This window comes from Staurois parvus, unplaced genomic scaffold (genome assembly GCF_062004578.1).
Source record: "Staurois parvus isolate SC_StPar_1 unplaced genomic scaffold, SC_StPar_1.0 ptg000009l, whole genome shotgun sequence".
Lineage (NCBI taxonomy): Eukaryota > Metazoa > Chordata > Amphibia > Anura > Ranidae > Staurois > Staurois parvus.
Genome location: NW_028317805.1, coordinates 10,967,280 through 10,993,717, shown reverse-complemented (window position 1 = coordinate 10,993,717; position 26,438 = coordinate 10,967,280). Strand labels below are relative to the sequence as shown.

Here is a 26,438-nt window from a genome sequence, read left to right as displayed (position 1 = left end):
GTCGAGTTGTGTATTCAACTGACAGTGTCCCTGGTCAATGCCGAGACTGTATAAGCACTTTATGATCACTCTTGATTTAAGAGGGGCATGGAAAGCTGGTAAGCGTGTACCCCGTTATCACTTTAGGTGATGGTGTCTAGTGGTGGCACTTGATATCAGGAGGATACGATTCTTCACTTGTTGGCACGTTTTGGATGGGATTTTTCATATTGTCACTTCTTATTCACTTATTATATGTTGTTTTACAATTATATACTATTGTGTGTTTATTCTATATTTATGCATTGTGAACATGTGTAATATATGCATACATTTTTATTTTCCAGATCTCACCGATCAACCTTGTTTGTTAAATCCCTGTTGTTTTTTACCTAAAATAATACATTTAAGTAATAAAGCATACTTTTCAGTGTAGTACAAGGTCATATACAGTCTGAGAATCTTCCACCTGTAGAAATTGCCTGCAAACAGTAGGTACAAATAATAGTTCGATTTTATACTTGCCTTACCCCATCTTCTGCATCACATGTCACCATCCTTCTGGGAAGATTCCTAGAGAATGTAGAACAGGTCTGATCTTGCTAGAAGATGCAGTCTATTGCAAGAGTGCTTTTGCAGGATTTGGGCTGCTTGGTGTTCCCCAGGATCTTTTTGGAAGGATAAGGGTAAGGCAAGTAAAAAAATCAAACTTTTTGCTTTACAGGAAACTTTAAGACCTACTAGCTGAAGACACTTTATACATGAGGAAGGAGCCTGGACAGTATACTCAGACCTTGCATTGCATTGCAAGGTCCCCCATAACTTCTTAACACGTAAACTTGAATTTTTATGCTAACATGAAAAGTGCCTTTAAAATAAAAAATGTAATTTCTAACCCAGTGTAGTAAATATGCCATGAGGAGATTGTTGTGTGTTGCAGCACTGCTTCAATGCCTAAAGGCCTTGACTGCAAAATATATGAGAGAGTCTGGAAGTCGAGAATTTAGTGGTCACTGGGAAAATAAAACCTCTTGGTTGCTAGGTGACAAAGGGATGTCACAAACGAGCAAGTTTCAGTGTATCACTCCGGTGAGAGTTGCTGGACATTAGAAAGCTCTGTTATAGTTTGCCATCTTAAAATTGATCCATCATGTTGCACTCTACTGCACATTTTACACCGTTCCGGAAAGAAAGATATATCAGCAAGCTTTATTGTATGGCACCATACTTTAAAATGGTACCTGTGTATCATTTATTGCTAATACTCTATAGTATTTGTCCACGGTTAATCCAGATCTCTATACAATCCTCGAGATTTGTTTGGTGTTACTATGATTATATTACTGCTGCTAACCTGTGAGAAGTGACTGGAAGAGGGTTTCAATGTGTATAACTCTGCATTCTTTTTTTCGACTTCTAGCAGATCTTATAAAATATTCACCATTATTAATGACATAAGTAGTGGCTGTTTTAGGAATGAATTTCAGCTTCCGCACTATTTGATATTCAATATTTTAATATTTGTGTAGCACATCTGTGTAGGAGCTGCTGGTGAATGCAGTCCTATTTCACCACTTAGAGCACAGTCAGGCACTCAATGTTTTCCTCACTCTTCCACTGGCTACAAACAACAGTCTAGGGGCTTCTTTTTTTTATTGGAAACAATGAACTTGGATTGGGAGAGGGAGCATGAGATACCCCAATAAAATGTAGAACTGAATAACTTGAAGACTCCTCAACTTTCTGGCTGCACAGTACAAAAAGGAATGTCCAATGGGATCTCAATGCTGATAGTGACCTATACTCTATCCAAAGTTTAAAAGCTACTCACAGTCACTAAATCTTCAGCACCGGGGTCACTTACTCACAGGGTTGGCCACTGCCGATATCCACCAGGCTCTTCCTAGTGAGGGAGATGTAGACTCATGCCACCATAGGACAGCTGGACTCTTTCCCACCAACTTCATCTTGGTTCTCTCCAGTGAGCTTCTCAAGACCCATCTTGATCCTTGGACTCAAGCAAGCTTGCGACTAGGCCCCCAGGCTAAGCCTAGCAGGGACCTTGGTGTCTTCCTAACAGCTTCTTTTAGAAATCTGCTCCAGGGGGCAGAGCCCCTGTACAGGGGTTTCCTCTAGAAGGACTGGATCCAGGAGCTCTGCACCCTTCTGTTCAGGCTATTTATGGGCTCTCGCAACACCTACTGGGCATGCCTCCCCATAGATTGGCTGGAATCCTTTAAATATTCAGGCTGCCCACTCTGTTCTTCCTTCCTTTATAATTTTGGAATCCTCTAGAATACAAGTAGTAATCAGAGCATCAGGCAGTGAGACACTGAGCAGGCCTAAACAATCAACCCCTGCTTCACTGATTACAGAGGAGCTAACTAGGGTGCTACATCTGCATGCAGAACTGCAGAGAATCATGAAATTAAAGCCAAGCTCCAGTGTCACCTTCAGTCTTGCACAGTTGTAAAGACTTTGTAATTGCTTGCTCTGATTTCACCACACACTGAGCTTCTCACAATGTGTATTAAATTTCAGTTCTTTCAATCATGGAGGCTCAGTGTCACATGTGGACATCACCTAGAGAGGATTGCATGCAAATGCAGTTTACCTAGGAACACTCCAGACTGACATCCATTGATTTTGATATTTGCACAGCTCCTCCAAAGAGCCAGGCCACTGCTTGCATCAGGGCTGAGGGCTTTTGAGAGGAGTACTGAGGCAGGGTGCTGTACCTTGCTTCCAGAAGTATCCCAGCATCAGCGTTTTTTTATTTAGCAGGAACATGGGGCAACGCAGTTCCAGCACCTCCAGCACTGAATGTAGGTAATGGTGCTGGAGGGGCTATTGTTACTGGCTGCTGGGGATCTATTGTTGCTAGGGAGGTCTATTGTTGCTGTGGGGTCAGTTGTTGCTGGGAGGGATACTGGGAGGGTGTCTATCGTTGCTGGTTGCTAGAAGGTTTATTGATACTGGCTTCTGGGAGTTCTATTGTTGCTGAAGGGTGTCTATTGCTGCTTGGGGATCTATAGTTGCCGGGGATCTATTGTTGCTGGTAGGGGAACCTATCGTTGCTCAGGGGTACTTTGTTGCTGGAGGGTCTATTATCGTTGTGTTCTATTGCTGCTGGCTGCAGAGGATCTATTTTACTTTTTTTCTTGTTTTCATTAACAAATTCATACAAAATACTTAGCACCACAAAATGATACTTGGTTCTGTATTCCCTAAAGTGAAAATACTGGGAGGTGGGTAGGGGGAGGAAACAAGGAATGGTGCTGTGAGGTAGGTGGGGGCGGAGACGAGGGGTAACTCAGAAGAGGAGAGTACCTGCACCTATTCTGAGTAAAAAAAAAGCCCTGTCCAGCATCCTGCGGCCATGATCTGCTTGCAATGCATTGAGAAGCACAGGAACTGATTTATGACATCACTGGGCTTAAAATAAGGCATATCATGATAACAGAGGCTTGTTGAGTTCTAGGATAGTACATAAACATGTAATCTCTAGGATATAGATCCTTATTGAATGGACAGGATCTGAACCTCCATTATTCTTAGAGAAATGGGAAAGAGAATTGGGTATAAAAATAAATGAGTAACAGAAGAATAAAATGTTTAAGTTGATGCACGGGGTGGTGAATATGAACACAGTAGAAATTAACTATAAATGTTTAACTAAATGGTATTTCACACCGAGTGTGGCACATAAACAAAGAGAAGAAATTTCACCACTATGCTGGAGGGGATGTGGGGTAAGGGAGGCAATGGCTCACATATTGTGGGAGTGTTCAAAAATACAGGGGTTTTGGCAAAACATAATTCAATATATACAGGAGATACTGGGGATAACTATTCAAAAGGACCCATGGCTGTGCCTATTCTATAAGTCAGAGATGTCAGTAAAACAATATAAAAATAGCATATTATACCATCTAATCAGAGCTGCAAAAGGTTTCATTTACAAATTTTGGCAGGCACAGGACCCTCCAACAATGAGGGACTGGATAGACAAGATCAAGTATATACTGTAAATAAGATGGAGGAGTTATACCATATAGATGAAGACAGAATGGAAACATTTAGAAAGGATTAGAGTAAGCGGTACGATTTTAAGACATCTGAAAAATATCTTGAAGTGATGGGTGCCCCGGTAGTTGAGTTGGAGAATTAAACTGAATAAATGGACAGTCAAAAAGTGAAGAGAGGATATGGGGTTTAGACTTAGATGGATAAACAGGGTAGGGAAGAAATGGAAACAATTACTTCGACAGGGGAAATTTATTGGGGAGAGAGAGATAAGGGGGGGGGGGGGTGGAAATAGGGGTAAAGAAGTTATCTGGATTGTATGTGTTTTGATAAATTATATGTATGCATTGAAATAAAACTTAATAAAAGATATTATTTAAAAAAAAAAAATTATAACAGAGGCAATGTAATAGGCATGTTGATGAGGGGGAAAGGCAGAACCAGGGATGGCAAAATATAAGCAGATTAACCTTCAGCTTTATGCATCTCGGCAATCACAATACAGAAATTTTCAGGACCAATCTGAATTCATGTATTCAGAATAATCATAAAATTAGCAATGTAGAGATATGATTTATTAGGTTTAAAATGCATCCTCCTTGAACTTCCATCTTTGACTACTTAAGATAGCCAGAAATGCTAGGGGGGTGTTTTTCAAATTGAATTCTCAGCAAAATGAAGCATAGAGACATGGATGAATGAGTGAGTTTACTTGGAATATTAAACATGAATTAAATCATATTTTTGAATTGTGGTGCTCAGATGCAGTGTAGTTTTTATCTTTTCTTCTCTGTATTACATGACTATGAAACCTAATAAATTTAGTTCGAACTAAAAAACACAACTATTGCAGGAATTAGATTTTTTTTCAGTCTGTTAACTCACCTCTGTTAGCCTATTTGCCCATGCACACGCAGGGATTTACAGGAGTACTGGAAGAGGAGTGTTTACAAAAACAAATTTGAGGGAGGATCTGAAGAGCAAAAACATTCTGAACATGCCTAAATGTGTGTAAACGCATCTAAATGCACCTAAATGCTAAGCAAGTTTAGGCACATTTGAACATTCCAATGGCCAGAATAAATTAATATTCTGGCCAAAGGAATGCATTATCGATCAATCGCTTGACATGCTTAAATGCTCCTAAACGTGTGTGCAATACACGGCTGTAGATGTGTATTTAGCCTCTTCACGCCGACAGTATGCAAATATGCGGCCTCTCGGAGGCTGGGCCTTGACGCCGTGTGGCCGTATATTTGCATACCATTTGTAAACAAATCGCAAGGAGAGATCGGGACCCATGGAAAGGTCCCGATCTCTCCTTGCGTTCGGGACCTTTCCGATCATGTGACTGCCGTGACAGCCAATCGTAGCGATTACGTGACCCTTAACCCCGCCCCATCTCCCGGCATCAGAAACCCCTTAAAGGGGCGAAAGGCGCCAGCATGAAGTTGTTAAGCAGCTTTTCTCCTGCCCGGAGTTCTGGCATTCAGAGGAGGAAAGCAAATGCCCTGTGTGCATGAAGCCTAACAGGAGGAGCTTGAGCAATAGCCTTCAGGATAGCATCATCAATTTTTATTTTAAGTGAAAGCTGCAGGTTTAAAAAGATTGAAAACAACTTTTAAAATGACACAAACGTGCTAAAGTTTCTATGAGATTTTATTGATTGGGCTTAGATGTACTTTTAAGCAGCAGTTCTCTATGATAACGTCTTTAAATTAGTCATGTAGAATCTTTTCAAGTAACTACAGTTTGGTTATTTATCTGCGATAAGCTCTCCTGTAAAATGAATTGTTTTCTGAGTAAACTGTTCCATCGATCTAGTCTACTACTCAGTATTCCGTTGGTGAATTATCATTGAGATGTGAGAATCTTGTTTTGATGAAGGTGAGAAGGAAGCACGCAGAGGTATTTAGATGGAAATAGTGCAGTAAAGAAGCTGTTGTGCCTGATATTCTCAACTAACAGCATCCAGCATAGAATCTGGGTGTAGGAAGACCTACAGAGCCGTACTTCTTCTCAGCTACACTGCATTCCCCTTCAGATCAAAAAAAGAAAAAAAGAATTTATAACCCTGAATAAATATGAGACACTCCATCTCCCAGAGAAGAAAAAACTAGAAAATCGCTACAAGGGCAGACATACACGCAGGTCTTGCAAAGCACACAAAAACTACAGCATTTGTATCATGCAAAACATATAAAAGCACACATTGCCAATACTTTAACATGGGAAGCCAAAATATATTTATCATTTTTTTAATGCCTCAAGGTCACTGCAGACATCAAAAGAAGTCAAATGAGCAGACATGATCTGACTGCCAAAACTTCATTTCATAAACACGTATGCTTGAATCATCACTGCGGTAGTGGTCAACCAGGGACATTAAACTCAGCTAATTGGTTCTCTCCAAGAAGGTTTGGCCAGGGAAAGACTGGAGAGGTCAGAGACAGCCCTCAGATACATACATTTGTTGTTTGTTCAGAATTTGTCTGGCTAGATTTGTAGAAGGATGTCTTAGATTAAAGTGGTAGTAAAGTCGCTTTAATAAGGCTTACCTATAGGTACAGTGCATATCTCCTAAACCTGCATCATTTAAGAGATATTCACATTTTTAGCAGCCAGAGATATCACCAGCGCATGCACACTGTGCTCTGAATGGACAGCTGTACAGTAAAAGTGTTGTGCCATGGTCGTGACTCCTGTACGCATGCATGGGAGTGACATCATCATGGCTCAGCTCTTCAAACAGCTGGAGCATGCAAATCCAGAAGGAAGACCAGGTTAAGGTGGAAGCCTTGGCAGCAATGACAGCACGCCACTGTAGGGATCTGTTCACAGGTAAATCTGTCATAATGTGCTAGTGTGTATGTGATAGTATGTGATGCATACTAGCACATTATGACACTAACCTTTGGGAGACCATATGTATTGTGTGTATATATACTGTATATCTGTATATATATACATACACACACACACTACTCAAAAATTTAAAGGAACACTTTTAAATCAGAGTATAGTATCAAGTCAATTAAACTCCTGGGATATTGATCTGGCCAGTTAAGTAGCAGAGGGGGTTGTTAATCAGTTTCAGCTACTTTTGTGTTAATGAAATTATCAACCGGTGCACTAGATGGGCAACAATGAGACGTCCCCCAAAACAGGAATGGCTTTACAGGTGAGCCCACTGACATTTTTTCCTACTCATCTTTTCTGACTGCTTTTCATTAGTTTTGCATTTGGCTAGGTCAGAGTTACTACTGGTAGCATGAGGCGATACCTGGACACTACAGAGGTTGCACAGGTAGTCCAACTCCTCCAGGATGGCACATCAATATGTGCCATTGCCAGAAGGTTTGCTGTGTCTCCCAGCACAGTCTCCAGAGCATGGAGGAGATTCCAGGAGACAGGCAGTTAATCTAGAAGAGCTGGACAGGGCAGTAGAAGGTCCTTAACCCATCAGCAGGACCAGTATCTGCTAAAAAAAAAAGGCAGGAACCCCCCCCCCCTTCTGAGTCACTTCTTGTCTCCGCCCCTACCCACCTCCGAGCACGGTTCTTGGTTCCACCTCCTACCCACCTCCCAGTGCCACTCCATTTAGGAAAATCAGAGCCAAGTATCATTTTGTAGTACTAAATAATTTGCATGGAATTTGATAATGATAACAAGAAAAGTAAAAAAATAGATCCTCCTCAGCCACTCGGCCAGCAGCATTAGACCCCCCCCCCAGCAACAATACAATAAATTCCTCCAGCAACAATGGACTCCCAAAACAATGTACCACCCTTTAATTTTTTTGAGCAGTGTATATATATATATATATATATATATATATTATACTTTAATACTGCTTAAAGAACATATTTAATGGCTAGCTCTGTGCTCTACCTTTGCTGTACTGATTGATACAGTTTCTATTAGGGACACTACCTGCATGCAGTTCATATGTCCTCCATGCATGTGTGAGTTTTCTCTGGGTGCTCCAGTTTCCTCCCATAGTTTACAGGAAACATAATGGTAGAAAGGAGGAATGGGTTGCTTCCAAGCATAATTGCACTTAATTTATCCATTACGTTTAACTATAGGTATCCCTTTAACTTTTAAATGATTGTAGTTTCCCTTTAAATCTATTTTAGCACTTAATACCAAAAACAGCTGGGAAGTACATTGTTAAGTAGTCCTAGTGTATTCAGGGATCAGAGGTGAAAGATTGCAAAACCACATGGATATTTTCACAAAAAATGTTGTAAAACAAATCCACTATACTTTAGAGAGTATCCTAGTACATATTTACCGATTAGAAAAGCAGCTACACCCCCTGCCACCTCTATTATATCACAACTTTAAATTTGAGGTTTCATTTAATTACTTCATAAATTGATACCACTTATTTTCAAACCAATCTGGTAAAACAATAATAACACTGGACACAAATCTGCTGAGGAAGCATAAGCAGGAAAATGTCAAGCATTGTGAAAGGTGCTGCCAAGTTCTGTAACAGAAGGAAGAGTCCCAGTCGAATAAAGAAGATGGTATCGTTAAATAACAGGAGCTGGAAAATTAATGATATGTATAAGAAGCTTTGTGTCTAGTGTATCTAGTATGGAGGAAAGGAGCTGCAGGGCATTGCAGAACCCCAACCAGAACAGTACAGTTCGGACATCATTGCATCTTTTGAACTAACAGTCCCAGTATGGAATTAATGCACATGTAATAATAACAAAGCCAATCTCCAGGCAAGCCTACATTTTTGATGAGACAGCCCCCCAACCCATATGACCCCCCACTGTTTATTTAAACGTATGTCTGTAGAAATCTCTTGTTTAAGACCAGGTGAAGGCATCTTCCAGCAGCATCTACACAATGTAGGCATGCTTTTCAGAGAAGGGGAGAAGAAGACCAGTCACCCAGGGCACAGTTTAGCAGCTCGGGTGACTGGTCTCCTCAACAGGAAATGCTGTCGGTAAAACAGCTAGTAGGCCACATTTTCCTGATTACACTGTTCAACAAATTTTTATTTTTTGCCAGTTTTGGAAACAAAAGGATCCATTTCTTAATGAATTTCACATTCTGAGTTCAAATATAACAATGAAATTTGTCAATTGGCTCTAGTTTTTCTGTAAACGGAAAGTTTTCTACTATACGCGTAATGACTACATAATGCACAATAATTATATACATAGATGTCTTTCCACAAATATAAAGCAAGTGATATTGACTACATAACAAAGCCTAAATGGCATAATATATTGCATAGGATTACCAAGAAAAATTATAGCCATAAGCTAAGTTGAATCATTTTAATACTTAGGATTCTCACTAGTTTTGTCTTCAGTTTGTGTCGGTTTTGCTTCTCTTGGCTTTTCTCTTGTATTCGAGAAAGGGCTATCTCTTACAACTGCAAGTGACTACACGCTTCAGGTTCTTCCTCACTTGACTCAACCACGAAGGATTCTGGTGCTTTAGGAATTGGTAGCCCCTCTCCATGAGGAACTGGACGTATTGCCGATGGAATATTTGGATAGTGCACAGATAACTTTTTGTTCTTATTTAGCCCTTTTACAATTGGAGGCACCATACAAAAGTAACAATTACTAACATGATCTGTTGGCTCTCTCCAAATCATTGGCACAGCGAAAGGCATAGATGCCTTTTTTCCATTCAACCATTGCTCCAGTGCCGTCCCACAAGAATTGCAGCATATATGTGGTGCCCAGCTCTTGTCCTGGTCTCCTATCTTGCAGCCAAAATACAAGTTGTAGGCTTTCTTAATCATTCCTGTTATCCTCCTTTTTTGTGAGATAAAAGTTATTTCACCGCAGATATAGCAGAAATTATCTGCTTTATTCACACAAGTTTGAGGCATTACTGAGTAGCCTATATAAGCATAAAACGAAATGTAAAGACGCTGTCCAACTACAATCAGCTACAGATACTGCAGCTTTTATGCAGTGAAGTGATGCAATTAAAGGCTAATATTGCATCATCTCAGTATACATGCAATTTTCTATTGGTCACCAGTATCAATTGCGCAATATGCAGCTGAAGTTGCATCATAATTTTGAATGGCTTACGTCATTAGATGGGTGAATATATCATGGAAACTAGAGCCAATCAACATTTTTTAGGGTCATTTTCGTTTTCAGCACCCCAAAATTATGTAAGATTAGCTAATTTTATGCCCAAAACTTTTTACCTGTTGAACAGTGTTAGTTAACTAAAAGAATCAGTCGCTGCATGAAGAAGCAATCTAACATTAAATTTGGGATGCTAACTTCATTTTTTTTTTTGGCATGACCGGAAAGCAGCTTTGAAGAAGAAACTTCATGCCACCATTCATTACTATTACTAGTGACCTGCTAATGCTAAAAAAAACAAAAGGAAAAACTATGCTAGGGCCTAAACTAAGACACTCTATAAACAGCTGCCACTGTACTCAGATACAAAGTACCACAATATCAGAACCAAAAAGAGTGCAATGCAAAAATAACAGAAAACCAAATAAGTGATCGTGTGTACACTAACTAAAATCAAACAAATCAAGTGCAAACATTAAAAAGTGAATTTAACCATTCAACAAACCACAGAGAATACCTATGACAAAATTACATATCAATATAACATAGTGCAAATGAATAAATAATGTTTCAAAAATATGTAAATCTGCAAAAACAAAAAAAAATAATTAAATCAAAACGACCAGAAATGAATAATTTTCATAAAGGTGTTATAACAACCACATTAGTGAAAACACAATAAGTCTCAGTGAAGACTGACGAAGAGATAAGTGACCCTCCAAAAAGCAGCAGGTGTTGATCACAGAAAACCTTTCACTCCAAGATAGTAAACACAGCACACCACCCATGTGAGGCAGTTAGAGGTTTACCAGAGAAGAATAACCCCCAGCATAGAGTGGTCAAGCAGCGCTTAATTCAATCCTCCTAGGTCCACATCACCTTGATGGCTATCCAGGTTTCCAGGCACATAAAGCAATGTCTTCAGAGACTCTCACTCCCACAATAGATTGCGCTCATAAATGTAGCCAGGATCAATGTATAAACATAATAACAGAGGACAGAAAAGAAAAGAGGCTTTCCATAGTGAAAATCAGTTAAAAGAAAGGAAGACCCGGAGTAAGAAGAAAGAAGACCTGAACGAAGGGCCAGTATGACAGGAGTTAAAGGGGGTTGGGAGAGGCAGATTTCCGTTAGCATAAGGGGGAGTCTAAATAGTTTTAAGGAAGGAGTAAGGGGAACTACGAGGGGTGGTCTGACAGGGTGTGGCAGGGGGTTTTCAGTCTGAAGAGAGTTTTCACAAGGCAAACTTCCCGCCCGCCCGTTGTTTTATGGTTTGTTTTGGTGGTGGTTGTGCCCTATTGGTGCTGGGGGACGTCCGGTGGGGTGCAAGGTCCTCATTGGTTAATGTGGGCACAAGAAAAGGCACTTTGTAGGATGGCTTCCAGTTGTTCTGGTGGGGGTATCTGCGGTGGTGTCTCCGAGTCAGTGATGTTGCTGCTGGAGGCCTAGTTAAGCAGAATGCAGGTATTCGTTTTCTTGATGCCTATTGGGACCTTGAAAAAACGTATCTTTATGCTGTGTTTTCTGTTATTTAAAATGTTAATTTATTGATGGTTGTAATAAAAGGTCGTTTTTGGGCCATTAACTCCATTTTGTTGTCAGTGTGGTTACTTAGGTTATGGATGGGGGGTAGGTATTGGTTTAGTAGGACTTTACAAGCCATCTTTAGTCCCCTGGTCAAGGGTATTTATTCAGTCTATGCACTTACAAACTGAGGGGAACGGTGCAGTGCTTCTATACAAGCAGGGTTTCCATATGTCAGAATCCAAGATGGCCATGGGAGGTCACGCATGTGTGGTTAGCGTGTTTTCTGGCTCCGTCCAATGCATTTCATCACATATGATACTAATGCTAGCCAGAAATTCCATCTGATATGATTTCTTAAGGCAATGTATAATCTTTAATCGTTGTCTAGATATACATATGAAGGAGGTGAGATCAACTGTAAAAAATCTTATAAATATGTGCTGACATTTAAAAACCTTGTTCCTATGTAATTATAATGTATGCATGTGTATTGCCTTTTATTAAAAAAAAGTACCTTGCAATTTCAATAATGTAAATAACCCAAGACAGCCACAGGGATTTTTGCTATGCAGCCTCATATCACATTATTCTGTCCTGTGCAAACCCATTGTAGGTGTCAGTAAATAGATGGTAAAACTAGACAGGATATGGTTAGGTGGGCCAAACGATAGTAAAAAACAAAAGGTCTTCTTAAAACAAAGGTACGGTATGTACTTGTTTTGCTTCACAAATGCCACAAACAAGTGGCCTATACCTCAATGTAGGACAGTGGGTGGAGCCATATATGTAGATACCCTCAGCCTTAGGAAAACTTAACTTTTTTGGTACAGGTTTAAGGCCCATCTCCAGGATAAAGGTAACCCCCATCGAAACCATCTCTAAACAATCACTTAATAAAAGAAAACCTTAAAAAAATCTTCCTTAAAAGGCTCTTTTTCTGTTTATAGGGTCCTGCTTCATATGTACATTTCACTGTCTGCATGACGTGGATACTTCCAAGGGGGCACTCTTTATGTCTGGAGGAAAAGAAATTTAATCTCCAAACACAGAAAGGTTTCTTCACAGTGAGAGCTGTGAAAATTAGGAATAGACTCCCTCAAGAGTTGGTTCTGGACAGCTCAGTGGATTTCTTTAAAAAAAGGCTTGGATTCTTTCTTAGATACATATAACTGGATACTAACAGGTATAGGTAAAGTTGATCCAGGAAATATCCAATTGCCTCTCGGGGGATCAGGAAGGGATTTTATTTCCCTGCAGGAGCAAATTAAATCATGCTTTGCTGGGGTTTTTTTTGCCTTCCTCTGGAACAACTGTAGGTATAGGATTAGAACTTTTTTTTTTATGGTTGAACTGGATGGACTTTTGTCTTTTTTCAGCCAGACTAACTATGTAACTTCATATTGACTGTCCAGTGTTGGAGTCCTCACAAGATCCAGAAGAAGAATAATGTATTCACAAAAGCACTGTCTTGAACAGCACAGCAAGGGAGCATTTGCAGTGGAAGATTTGTGGTCCCCTGTACCTGGAAACAGAATCAATGAAGGACCTTGGATGGGGGACTTAAGCAGGCATAACTTGCTTCATTAGGTATAAAGAAAAAAAAACTTGCAGGATTGGTTAGGGGGGTGTGGGAAGTGGATCATATTTTGCATAGAGTGGGGCTTTGAGGGCTTTTTGGCTTCCTTTGGGCCACTTCATTATAACCTGTTGGGGTCTACCTAGTCTAGTTGCTCCCCAGGTCCTACCCATTAGAAGTCATTGCTTCGATACACTGAAGTGATGATGACCAACACACAAAAATAGCTGTAGGCAGCCTGGAATAAACAGCTCTCTAATACAAGGCTGCATTTTTGCCATGAACCAGCAGTTCCAGGAAGTTTAGTTGGTAAAAGGGACAGAATGGAAAGATTTTCATGGGTCCACTCACTCTCCTAAAATGAGGAACGTGTTCGTTATGTTTGATGAAAGTAAGACATGTAGACACTTTGGGATTGATTTACTTAAATTGTAAGGTGCAAAATCTGGTGAAGCTCTTCATAGAACCAATCAACTTCCAGGTTATTTTGTCAAAGCTTAATTGAACAAGCTGAAGTTAGAAGCTGAATGGCCACCATACACAGCTGCACCAGGTTCTGAATGCTCCAGTTTTAGTACATCTCTCCCATTGTGATTTAAGAAGGCTCTATTGTGAATGAAAGTAAACTTATCTTTTGTCCCTAAGGTCCCTTTCTGTTTTTTGTCAGAAATGCCAGAAGAATGATCAGGGATAGGAAAGGGCCTAGGAATTTTGATCCTAAATATCATTCTTTCAGTTCAAGATGTAAAATGAAAATCATTTACAGGCCACATGATCACAATATAAGGGCTTTAATTTAGATGTAAAATATGGTGCTAACTTACAGCTAGCACATGACAAATGCAATTCCCTGTGCCAAGGTAAAAGCAGAATGTGAATCTAGAATGAATAATCTAAGGTTGAGACTGGTATTGACCAGTTATCATGCGTATATCTTTAGTCATTTCTCTTGCACAGCTTATTGGAAAACAAGGCCATCCATAAATCAATATACTTGCTGCGTTGTGGCATCACAGCCGGCTGCTGATTTATACTACCTACCATAAATATAAATATAAATTTAATATGATTTGCAGGTTAGTGTATAATTCTGGAGGTTGCTTGCTGATGCTACAAGAACGGTTTGAAACGGTTGTTCTTTCTATTTACTTTTATGCAGAACTGATTACGCCGATGTGCTGGTCTTCCTCAAACTGTGCACATCAGATGGATGCCGGGGAATTGTTTTGTGGCCTTGCTGATATGTAAACACAGAGCAGATGTTTTATCGGAAGGCTATATGACTCCCTTTTATCCTTCTTGTGACAAGGGAGAGGTTGGCAGCTTTCTGAGAGAAGGACACCAATCTATTTTATTGGCAGAGCAATAAGGCTATCAGTGGGTACAGTGCAAATTCTCTGAACTTGATAGAAAAAAAAACACTGCAAAGCCAAGCCAAACGGTTTCAGGAAAGCAGAAATCAGTCCGGAACACCTTCCCGCAGATTCAATAAGGACCTGTGAAGCTTTCATATGGTCTTAATAAGAACCTGTTAGATTGCTTTTTTTCCTGTCTTAGCTAAAGCACTTAAAGGAGAAGTAGGGCCAGAGCTCTTGTGGCTCTCAGGGATCGCGGCTACGAATGGCTCCGCGCATGCGCAGAGCGCCGATCCATTCTAGCCGGCGGACACTAGGACCTGGACGGCGGCGGCCGTGCATGCGCACTCGCGATCGCGGCCGCTCACCTGGCACCAATGGCAGGGCAGGGCGCACTATTTAAACCTGCCCTGCACCTACACACATTGCCGTATGGTCTTATCCCTGTGTACCTGTATCCTGTTGTTGAAGATTCGTTGCTGACCTGCCTGGACCTGACCTCTGCTGACTTCTCCTGCTCTGACCCCTGGCTAAGTTTGACCTCTCTTGTGGATACCCCTACCAGCTCTGAACTACTGGTACCGACCCCGGCGAGTGACCTGACTATTATTCTGCCTGCTGCCTTGTACTACGCTGGCCCGTCTGACCACGCTCATCCGTCCATCCATCTGGCACGGATCCAGCCATCCCTGCTTCCGCCTTCTGCCTCTTCACGTCAGGCTCTCCACCTGCACAGACCCCCGGCGGACTCCTCTACCGCAGACGGGTGTACTCAGAGGCCGCGACCTGGTTCCAGTCTGCTCCAAGTCCATCCCCACCATCAGGGGCCCTGGTGAACAAGCAGGCTGGGGCTTAGACTCCGCGCTCTGGGGAATCCTGTCCTGTGGGCTGCTAGAGGTACCGCCAGGCGGTTGCTAACAGTGGCCTTACATCTTCTGTAGGTCATAGGAGTGCATTTCGTTCTGTACCTCTGTGACTCATACTGTATTCAGCTGACAGTGGGCTAAAGTCTGCTGATGGCTGACATGACAGTCAGATACCAATGGAGAGATCCCAATTTTAATTCCAGGATCCTCCCAGATGCCGGGCCAGCTGGCTCAGGCCCTCAGAACATCGATGAGAGACTGAGCCAGCCGCTACCACCCCCTTCACAGCCCAGCTCTCCAGTGAGCAATGGAGGGGAAGAACAGAGCTGGGATCCTGAGTCCAACAGCCTTTTTTGTTTCTGCAATGTCTCAGTTCTGCACATTATATATTTTAGGTTGTGTGGTCTACCCTAACATATAAATAGTTTTTTTTTTTTCAGGACAGAGAGGGCAATGTGATAGTATATTTGGATACATGCTTCCTGGTTTACTATTGGGAAAAAATAATACAAAGTAAGAAAAAAAGAAAATGTAATTTTTCTACAATGTAACCTTTATGTAATTTGTCATACATTTACAGCAAAATATAATAATCAAATTCCTGTGATTAAACTGATATCACATTGGTGTGACTTTTATGTAATGCAGAGGAGTGGTAAAGCTCAAAGAAAATGTATGCATTTTACTTTACAAGGCCTTCATTCCCCTTTTAAGGCTACATTGCGACACATCCAGAGGGGAAGTAAAAAGGGCTTGCATAAATTTCTAGCATACCTTTAAGATAGAATTTAGTTAGGTTGACAAGGCCACAAATTAGCATGATGGTGACATTTTCACAGGTTTGTGATTGCTAAAAATTTAAATGACATTGCGTTCATTTGAGTGAGCATTTGATGCATGCGCATTAAAGGCAAATGTCATTCACATCATTCAACATCATTGCTGCAACCTAGGGATTCATTTTGGGTGAAATTCTTATTTATTTTTTGTATATATATATATATATACACACAAATTGCTAATCAGCCAATCACATGGCTGCAACTCAATGCATTTAGGAATCTAGACATGGCGATGACGACTTGCTGAAGTCCAAATCGAACAGAATGGGGAAAGAGAGGGGATTTAAGTGACTTTGAATGTGGCATGGTTGTTGGTGCCAGGTGGGCTGGTCTGAGTATTTCAAAAACTGCTGATCTACTGGGAGTTTCATGCACTGATAGCCCCAAACATACAAACTTCATGTAAATAGTGTTGCTGGAGGGAAACAGATCTAGGTCACAAGCACGGCACGACAAGAATGCTAACCACTGAGCTACTGCACTTATTGACTGATGATCTTGGATGAAGCTGCAGAAGTAGTAGTGTTAGTCTGTGTGTAGCACCCTCCTATATAGGTGCTAGGATTTGTACAGTTAGGATAGTATAACTGTGTTTCTCTGCTTAACAGGAGACCTGTTAGGAAAATCTAATTAGGCTTTCTGCTTAACTCCCTGGCACCGAGCGCACGCAGATATGTGACCTCTCGGCGGCTGGGCCTTGGCACTGAGAGGCCGCATATTTGCGTACCCAATGTAAAGAAAAGATGTGTCATGTGTGATGGCACATTTACTGCTGCCTCACGGAACGGTCCCGATTGCTACTTGCAGTTGGGAGCATTCCGATCATGGTGATCACATGACCCTAAACCCCACCTCTTTAAGGGCCAAGAGGTGCCGACACCAAGGGGTTAACAGAAAGCTGCAATTATTTAGTAGTGGCTGCTCAGTGTGTTCAAGTGCTGTTAGTGTTTTCTTCTGTATCCAAACAACCTGGGAAGGTTCTGGATGTATAGGTGGAACTCATGCAGAACACAGCATGAATATTAATTCAACTCCAGCCAATCACAGGGAATGCAGCCCTGAGGAATACTGGGAGAAGGTATTTATTCTTTGGGCATATTGAGCCTTATGTCTTTCCGGAAGGGGATTGCACCAAGCCAGGGGAGTGCATGCTGCCTCCCCTGGCACCTGCTGCCATTCGGCCTCAGGTGGGCAACCTGAGGATCTGAAGTAGGAGAGAGAGTGACCCTGGTTTTTTCAGTAAGCTAACTGAGGGGAGCTGTCTGCCAAAGATCTATCTGGTACCACTGCATCGCTTGGAAATTTCAAAGGAGGCTACCATTCTGTCCTTGATCCTTGTGAATACAGACACTGAGTGATTTTGGTGACACTGTGTGCTTGGGTACCCCTCTGATGCTTTATAGTCAGCGTGGGTCTGGAAAAGGGGATGGTGTCCTGAAGAGTTTTGTCTATTTACTCTTTGCTGCAAGGGACTTTGCTACTGTTACTGCAAAGGAGAAGTCTTTTATCTGCTTCAGCAAGGACTTTACCTAAAGCTTGACTTAGGCTAGGTTCACAGCTATGCAGTTTGCGTTTGATTAGTTTCTGCAGTGCTTTTTGCGGTGCGTGTTGTGTTTTTGCATATGCGCTTTTGATGTGTTTTGCATTTTTATGGGGGTTTTGTTTGCCAACCTGTTGCTGGGCAGATTAATACGCAAAACACATAAAAAATGCATAAAAAATGTAATAAAAATGCACTACATTCATTTCTGCAGCGTCTCTATTGAAGGCTATTGAACCAAAACGCAACATTTTGCATTTAAAAAGTTCCTGACCCTTTCCAAAAAACGCACTGGGTGAAAACGCAGAGATGTGAACGTGTTCCATAGGAAATCATGTTAAATGGACTGTAGTGTTTCTGCAAAATGCAAAACACACCACAAAACGCTAAGGTGTGAACCTAGACTTAGAGATCAGATAAAGTCCTTGCTGTAATTAGTTCTATTCTTGGAGTATCCTACTAAATTCCCCATCCTTATCCAAGTTCTCCAATAAAACAACAAAAACAAACATCCCCTAGACTGGTCATTGAAGACATCGAGCAAAAGTGTGTGTGCACCTGGATGCGGGAAATACCTTATGCCTGGCTGCGGGGCGAAGATAGGGAAGACCAGGGCAAAATTCAAGCAGCGGCTCTTATGGGGGTAAGCGCTACATGTGTAAGACCACCCTGTGAGTCTGAGGCCCAAAACATATGTATACATCTCCATTGTCTAAACACCTTAAATGCCCGCGGGTCTCTTGCAGCTGACATTTGTATTCTGTGGGGGTTTTTACATCTTAAATCTTCTACTTAAACCTGTTGGCTGTGGGCTGCAGCTAAATTGGCAAGTTTACTGTCACATCAATAAATGTTGTTATGTTGGACTTGGCTTTTAACAGAGTAATTGAAAAACGTTAAGAAAACAACTAGGTGAATAGCCTCCGCTGTTTGCTTCCTATGTGATTGTATCATTAGCATAGATTAAATCGTGTGAAAATGTTTGTGACTTGATTAGTTTGTAAATCTTATTACAATTGCTGTTTTAATGGAACTGCTCCATTTTGTGGAGGCTTGCATGACATATCCTATTTGGACAGTGTCCGTGGATGGTGACAACAATGTGCCTGGCCTGCAGGAAGAGCTGTCAATTGTTTCATACAAATTACAGTGAATATTGCTACACTACAATCATACTTTGGGGCTGGATTACTAGAGCATTGAGGACCTGCAAATGTCTTTATTCCAATACAGTAACAAGGAAGAATTATTATTTACTGTACACAGAGATTTAATTGGCTGCAATGATTTACTGCACTTTATTCATTTGCATTGCTTTTTTGTACTGCTTTACTGGAAAACGTATCCTAACTGAAGAGCAGCATATTGCATTTAAGAGCTATAGAAAGCAATATAGTACTTTTCTTTACCTCTTTTCTGGTAATAGGAAGCCACCCACTGTGTACGTTACTTCCTCTGCATTGTTGGGGATGCAACAACATTTCCAGTAAAGCATGTACTATATACAGTATTGTGTGACTATCACTTGACCAGTAGATGGCACTGTACACTAAGGTTACCAGTTGTGCATATCTGTAAAACTTGTTGGTTCTCTCTCTTCTTCTCGCTCTCTTCATAACTAAGATATTTGCTGTTACAGTTTGCTGAAATGTTTTGTATGTTTGCAACTTAAGCCACACAAGTAAACCAAGTTCTGCCTCATCACAAGCCACTAGTGTCTTCTCTAACACATAACCAACATACATTAGGTTCATTTTTTCTGGATTAGCAATGACGTACTGAGGAGTGGCACATGCAAGGACAAAAACCTGACTTTCTGCATGCGTTGATGGCAGTTAGAGGTTTCTTTTCCCCGAGAAGATTTTTTTTTTTTTGTATTTCTAAAATCATTTAAGGATATCTGATAAGCAATTAGCAGGCTTCTAACATGGTCCCCAAAACCCTATGTTCCTGAATCTCTCAGCCTTTCTGATTAAACTTAGGGCTCATGTACACGGGGCATTTGGAAAACTCTTCTGAACGATGGAAACTGACTGCTGGAAAACATAGGTTAAAAAACATCAGTTTACCTGCATTTGCATACCGCGTTTATGTGTGTTTATGCGTGTTTGCGTTTAGAAGCATTTTTAAAAGATAACCTCAGGAGACCTTCCCAAATGCCCAGAATGCCCCCCGCCTTTGGCATCTTTGCCCTGGGCGCTAGATGACCTTGTCCCAGCACTGGGCCAGTATTAAATTGTAGAGCTCATATTCAGTTTCTTTGGCTAAAATTAAAGTGGTTGTCAGGGGCGGACTGACAACTCATGGGGCCCCCAGGCAATAGGGGATCATGGGGCCCCTGTGTCCTTGCCCAAACTCAAAAAAGCCTATGAAAAAGGTACCAGTGGCATCTCATGGGGCCCCCTACTGACCCCAGGCCCTCGGGCAGTGCCCGAGTTTCCAAATGGTTAGTCCACCCCTGGTGGTTGTAAACCCTTACATATACCCAGTGAAGTGACTGGTTTCAGGTGATGCACAGTGATGTAACAAATCTTCCTACATAAGTTTTACCGGTTTATCTTGAGTCTTCTCTTCTCTACATCTTTTAAAGAATTTATACAGCTTGTCTGAGCTTTCAGAAAACAGGGGGTGGAGAGCTGAAAATACACACTGCAGAGATCAGTGAGGAGAGCTCTGAGAGCTGATTGGAGGGAAGAAACTCATCCCCTTCACACAGCTCACAGGAATAGAGCTGAGGCTGTCAATCACAGACCCCCTCAGAGCTCCCTCCCTGTCACCATTTTTCTCTTGGTGTCAGGAAAACTTGTCAGAAGAGATTCATGCTGATAGTAGAGAAATTAAGCAGCAGACAGAAATGACACTTAGTGCTCTTAATAGAGACACACACATACAGTACACACTATAGCGGGACATGCTTTGTTCATACGGTATTACATATAGTACACACTACAGAGGGACATGCTTTGTTCATACGGTTTTACATATAGTACACACTATAGAGGGACATGCTTTGTTCATACGGTATTACATATAGTACACACTACAGAGGGACATGCTTTGTTCATACGGTATTACATATAGTACACACTACAGAGGGACATGCTTTGTTCATACGGTATTACATATAGTACACACTACAGAGGGACATGCTTTGTTCATACGGAATTACATATAGTACACACTACAGAGGGACATGCTTTGTTCATACGGTATTACATATAGTACACACTACAGAGGGACATGCTTTGTTCATACGGTATTACATATAGTACACACTACAGAGGGACATGCTTTGTTCATACGGAATTACATATAGTACACACTACAGAGGGACATGCTTTGTTCATACGGTATTACATATAGTACACACTACAGAGGGACATGCTTTGTTCATACGGAATTACATATAGTACACACTACAGAGGGACATGCTTTGTTCATACGGTATTACATATAGTACACACTACAGAGGGACATGCTTTGTTCATACGGTATTACATATAGTACACACTACAGAGGGACATGCTTTGTTCATACAGTATTTCATGTCTGAGGTTTACAATCTTTTCACTTTTACTTACAGATTCCCTCTTCAGCCTGTGACTTGACAGTGAAAAGAGAAGAAGGAAACTGATAGGCTCATCTCCCTATCACTCTACTCTCTCCCCCTATTAGCATGCTCCTTGTGTTGTAGCGCAGGTTATGCTGCTTCTTACTCTCACCATGTGAGCTCTGCTGTAGAGAGGCAGCAAGAAGCTGATACCAAAACAAATTACTTTAAAAAATAAGATTTCATGATATATTAATGATTATGTAACTAACAGAAATACAGAAATAAATGTGGCGCTTTTCATTTCTGGCCCTTTCTGAAAATTCAAGTTGACTAACTGTTATGCTAACCTGTTACCTTCACGTGTTCCTGAATCCCTGACCTGGTAAGAGTATATAAATCTACTAATTCAAAGGTCCTTCTCTGCATGTGAATGCTTGCTCTGGTTCAGTGATTTAAGGTACTGAAGCAAGAGGTCCAGAGTGGCAGCCAGCCGACCAGCATTTTCAGCATAGCTTTGCTATAGAGACTTTCATGACAGATTTAATAGCATGATCTGTAAGCAGCTCTCCAACATTGTAAGTGGTTGTGCACCACCCTTAAAGGGCGACACGTGACGTGGACAAGGAGCCACACATGGTGCCAGTGTGCACAGCAACAGAAACTTTACAATGTGGAAATTCTGTCACTGTTACATTGTAAAATATGCAGAGGCACAATGCATTTTATTGATTACAGATGGCCATTCCAAACAAATACAATTGTTCTTCTTCATAAAAAAAATTGCTTATTACTGGGACACAAAGATGTCTAAAAGTTCCACATTGTTCTAGGGGTTTTGAGACCAATGCCAGATGTATTACATTACTCAAGGTTTTTGTGAAAGCCACTTGCTGAAACTGCAGCCTAGTCTAAAAAACAAAACTTAATTCCTAGACAATTATTTCTGCAAAAGAGATATAAAATAAGAGGAGAGTCATTAGCCTGCAGCAATATGAAACGACTTTCCCCATACCTCACACCTACACTGTGTGTTCTGCCTCTCTGAGCACATTAGCAGTTTTGTCTAATGCTTTTATCCTTTGCTGGAAATTCCTGAGACAATGCCTATAGAGGGAAGGGGTAGTATGTTGACTCAGCACAGAGAGATCACATCTGCATTTTTGCTGTATTGTCAGCACAATATCCAGGAGAAAATGTTTATTATATACTTGCTTAATGAGGCCTTGAAGGTTTTTTTCTGTATTCTTATTTCAAAGTAAAAACAGAATTCAGTTATCTGTCCGATCCACCATAAACTAGTGGTATCACTTGAGTCACTTGGCCTCGGGTCCAGAAGATGTGATCTCTTGTACGTAAAATGCTGCATTTCCTCCGGCTTCAATGAACACACAGTTTTAAAATGGTTGTAAAGGCTCAAGGTTTTTTACCTTCATGCATTTATGCATGAAGATACAAAACTTACGGGCAGCACAGTGGCTGAATGGTTAGCACTTCCGCCTGGCAGTACAAGGTTTGTTTGTTCGAATCCCAACCACTGCGCCACCTGCCTGGAGTTTGCATGTTCTCTCTGTGCCTGCGTGGGTTTCCTCCAGGTATTCCAGTTTCCTTCCACACTCCAAAGACATGCTGGTAGGTAATTGAATCCTGTCTAAATTGGCCCTAGTATGTGTATGGATGTAAGTTAGGGACCTTAGATTGTATGCCCCTAATAGTTAGGACTGATGTGAATGCACAATATATATGTAAAGTGCTGCGTAAATTTACAGCGCGATAAGTACCTGAAATAAATAAATAGCCTTCTCTGTGCAGCATCCCCCTCAGCCCCCCCTAATACTCCCCTAAGCCACCTCTCAATCCAGCAATGTGCACTGGAGCCTCGACTATCCCAGGATTCCCTCTCTTCACTGGCTGAGCCATTAGCCAATGGCTCCCTGCTGTCAATCAGAGCCAGTGACCAATGAGAAGAGAGAAGGGCAGCACCAAGCCACAGCTCAATGTGTGAATGGACACACGGAGCAGTGGGTGCCCCCATAGCAAGCTGCTTTCTGTAGGGGCACCCATCAGGAGGGAGGAGCCAGGATAGCCTGTGGGGAACCTGAGAAGAGGAGGATCCGAGCTTCTCTGAGCAAAACCACTGCACATAGCAGGAAAGTATAACATGTTTGTTCATATATCAGTAAATGTTGCACTCCCAACTACCAAGATAAAATATATAATGAGTGACTACAATCAAAAACTAATTATTCAGAATAAATATTGACAGATAATTAAATACAAATTGTGTGATCGTGATTTAAAAAAGAAGAATCAAAATAATAGTCCCATTATTCAAATAATAGTCTAATAATAGTGATGAAGTGATCAAAAACATCAAATAGTGACTTTCCGTGAATCCTTCAATCAATTAAGATGTATGCTCACCTCCTTCTATGCCTAATAAATAGGCTTGATACACTTTTGGTTCACATATCCTGGAACCTGCCACAATTGCTGCATTGTAGGATGGATGTAGGGTACTTCCTATAGATACCACAATGCTTTCCCCTTTGTGCGCTGGATATCCCTACAGGGATTTCTCCCTCCTTCAGCTGCTCAAAAAATCCCTTGCATACTCCTCCCAATCTCTAAACCTCAAATGCAACCTTTCTTCCGGCCTCTTCTCCCTTCAGCCCCGTTCCTGACCACAGACCAGCTTCAGCAGCCTTATTATGGTACACTTTGCAACCAAACCCGGCCCCACGTCAGTCCACCCCTTGCTCTGTTTTTGGCTCACAAGTTATATACACTTATTTTTCTATAACATTTTACCTTTTAGTATCACTTTAATTGTTTAAAGTGGTTGTAAGCTTCAGACATGAAATATGAAAAAGCATATCTCTCTACAGTGCGTACTTTTCTCTATCCAGAGCACTGAGTGTTATTCTCTGTCTGCTGCTTCGTTCCTCTGCTATCTGCATAAATCACTTCTGACAAGTTTTCCTGAGACCAAGAAAAAAAGGTGATTGAGAGGGAGCTCCAGCACACAGTCATTGATTTACAGCCTCAACTCTGTTCCTGTGAGCTGTGTGAAGGGGGTGTGTCTCTTCCCTCCAATCAGCTCTCAGAGCTCTCCTCACTGAGCTCTGCACTGTCTAATTTCAGCTCTCCATCCCGTTTTCTGACAGCTCACACAAGATTTATAAACTCTGGAATGAATGTAGAGAAGAAAAAACTGCAGATAGACAGGTGGACAGGTACAACTTATGTAGGAGGATTTGTTTCATGTGTATCACCTGAGGCCAGTCACTTCGCTGGGTATATGTACGGGTTTACAACCACTTTAATTTTAGCCAAAGAAATTGAATTTGAGCTCTAAAACAGGTGTTACACTATTGTCAGATTCCTTTCATTTTTGCACAACAGGTTTTTGATGACTCTTTGAACAAATAAAAAGGGAGAGAAAAGCTGAATGGGGGAGAGGCTCTAGCCTTTTGTGATATAGTGTTATGCTAGTCAGCTTTCTTTGGTTTCCATTTATAATGCCACTTCTTACATTTTTAAAATAAATTCACAATGGCATTGAAAGCAGGCATTTGAGGGGCGTTTTTAACAAAATACAGATAATACTATAAACAGCCCACAGTGCTGTTCACATTATCAAAACATGAAGCTTTAGCGTCGCGTCGCTTCACTTTGCTTCAAAATTAAAGCCTGTCGAGTCTAGAGGGGTTTGAAGCCTTTCAATGCCTTCCATTCAAGTCTATGGTAATGCTCTGCAAATGCGCTGGCAGGTATTTGCAAGGCAGTGGCGGTGCGGTTGCAGCACATTAACATTACGGTTTATTATAGGCGTTTGTGGTTCAGTTTTAACGTGCCTATAACATGCGTCAAACCCACCAAAAATGCACATAGGGTATTTGGGATCCTTTTTAAACATGAGTCAAACACACCTATTAACGCGCATTAACATTCGTTAAGAGTTAGCATTTGTTAAGAGTTGTTAGCATTTTGAGTCAAGTGTGAACAAGCCCTTAGATCTTTGGCACTTGTTAAGGCTTGTTTACACTATCCTCAAAATGTGGCATTGGACAAGCTTTTTTAACCACAAGCCTACAGGGCACTTATACCCCCTTCCTACCCAGGCCAATTTCCAGCTTTCAGCGCTGTCGCACTTTGAGTGACAATTGCGCGGTCATGCAACATTGTACCCATATGAAATTTTTATCATTTTTTTGTGACAGATAGAGCTTTATTTTGGTGGTATTTAATCACCTCTGGGTTTTTTGTTTTTTCTTAAACAAACCAAAAACCACTAAAAAATTTTAAATCTTAGTTTTTGTTATAACATTTTGTAAATAAGTGATTTTTCTCCTTCACTGATGTGCGCTAATGAGGCTGCAGTGATGGGCACTGATAGGCTGCACTGATGGACACTGATAGGTGGCACTGATGAGGAGGCACTGAGGAGGAGGCACTGGTAGGCATCACTGATGGGCACTGAAAGGCATCACTGATATATGGCACAGATAGGCGGCACTGACTGGCACTGTTAGGTGACACTGACTGGCACTGTTAGGCGGTACTGACTGGCACTGTTAGGCGGCACTGACTGGCACTGTTAGGTGGCACTGACTGGCACTGTTAAGCGGCACTGATAGGCAGCACTGATGGCCACTGATAGACAGCACTGATGCAGACTGATAGGTGGCACTGACTGGCACTGATAGGTGGCACTGACTAGCACTGATAGGTGGCACTGATTGGCAGCACTGATAGGTGGCACTGACTGGCACTGATGGGTGACACTGAAAGACAGCTCAGATGGGCACTGATATGTGGCATTGATGTGCACTGGTAGGCAGTGATATGTGGCATTGATGTGGCACTGATGGGCACTGGCACGAGGCACTGATGAGCACTGACAGGTAGCACTGCTGGGTCTACACTGATCATCAGGGCACACTGATCATCAGTGCCCTGATGATCAGTGTACATGTCCCCTCCGTGGAAAGCAGATTACCGGCTCTCCTCTCCTCACAAGCTGTCAGCGTGACAGCTCGAGAGGAGAGAAATGCCGATAACCGGCATTTCCCTGTTTACATGTGATTGGACACA

At 41.5% G+C, this 26,438-nt stretch overlaps 1 protein-coding gene across 2 annotated transcripts in view; it reads right to left on the bottom strand.

Annotated features, from left to right (window-relative positions):
- CUNH10orf90 (chromosome unknown C10orf90 homolog) overlaps nt 1-26,438 on the bottom strand; it is a 226,362-nt gene that overhangs the window by 34,601 nt on the left and 165,323 nt on the right. The gene's annotated exons all lie outside the window — the stretch shown is intronic.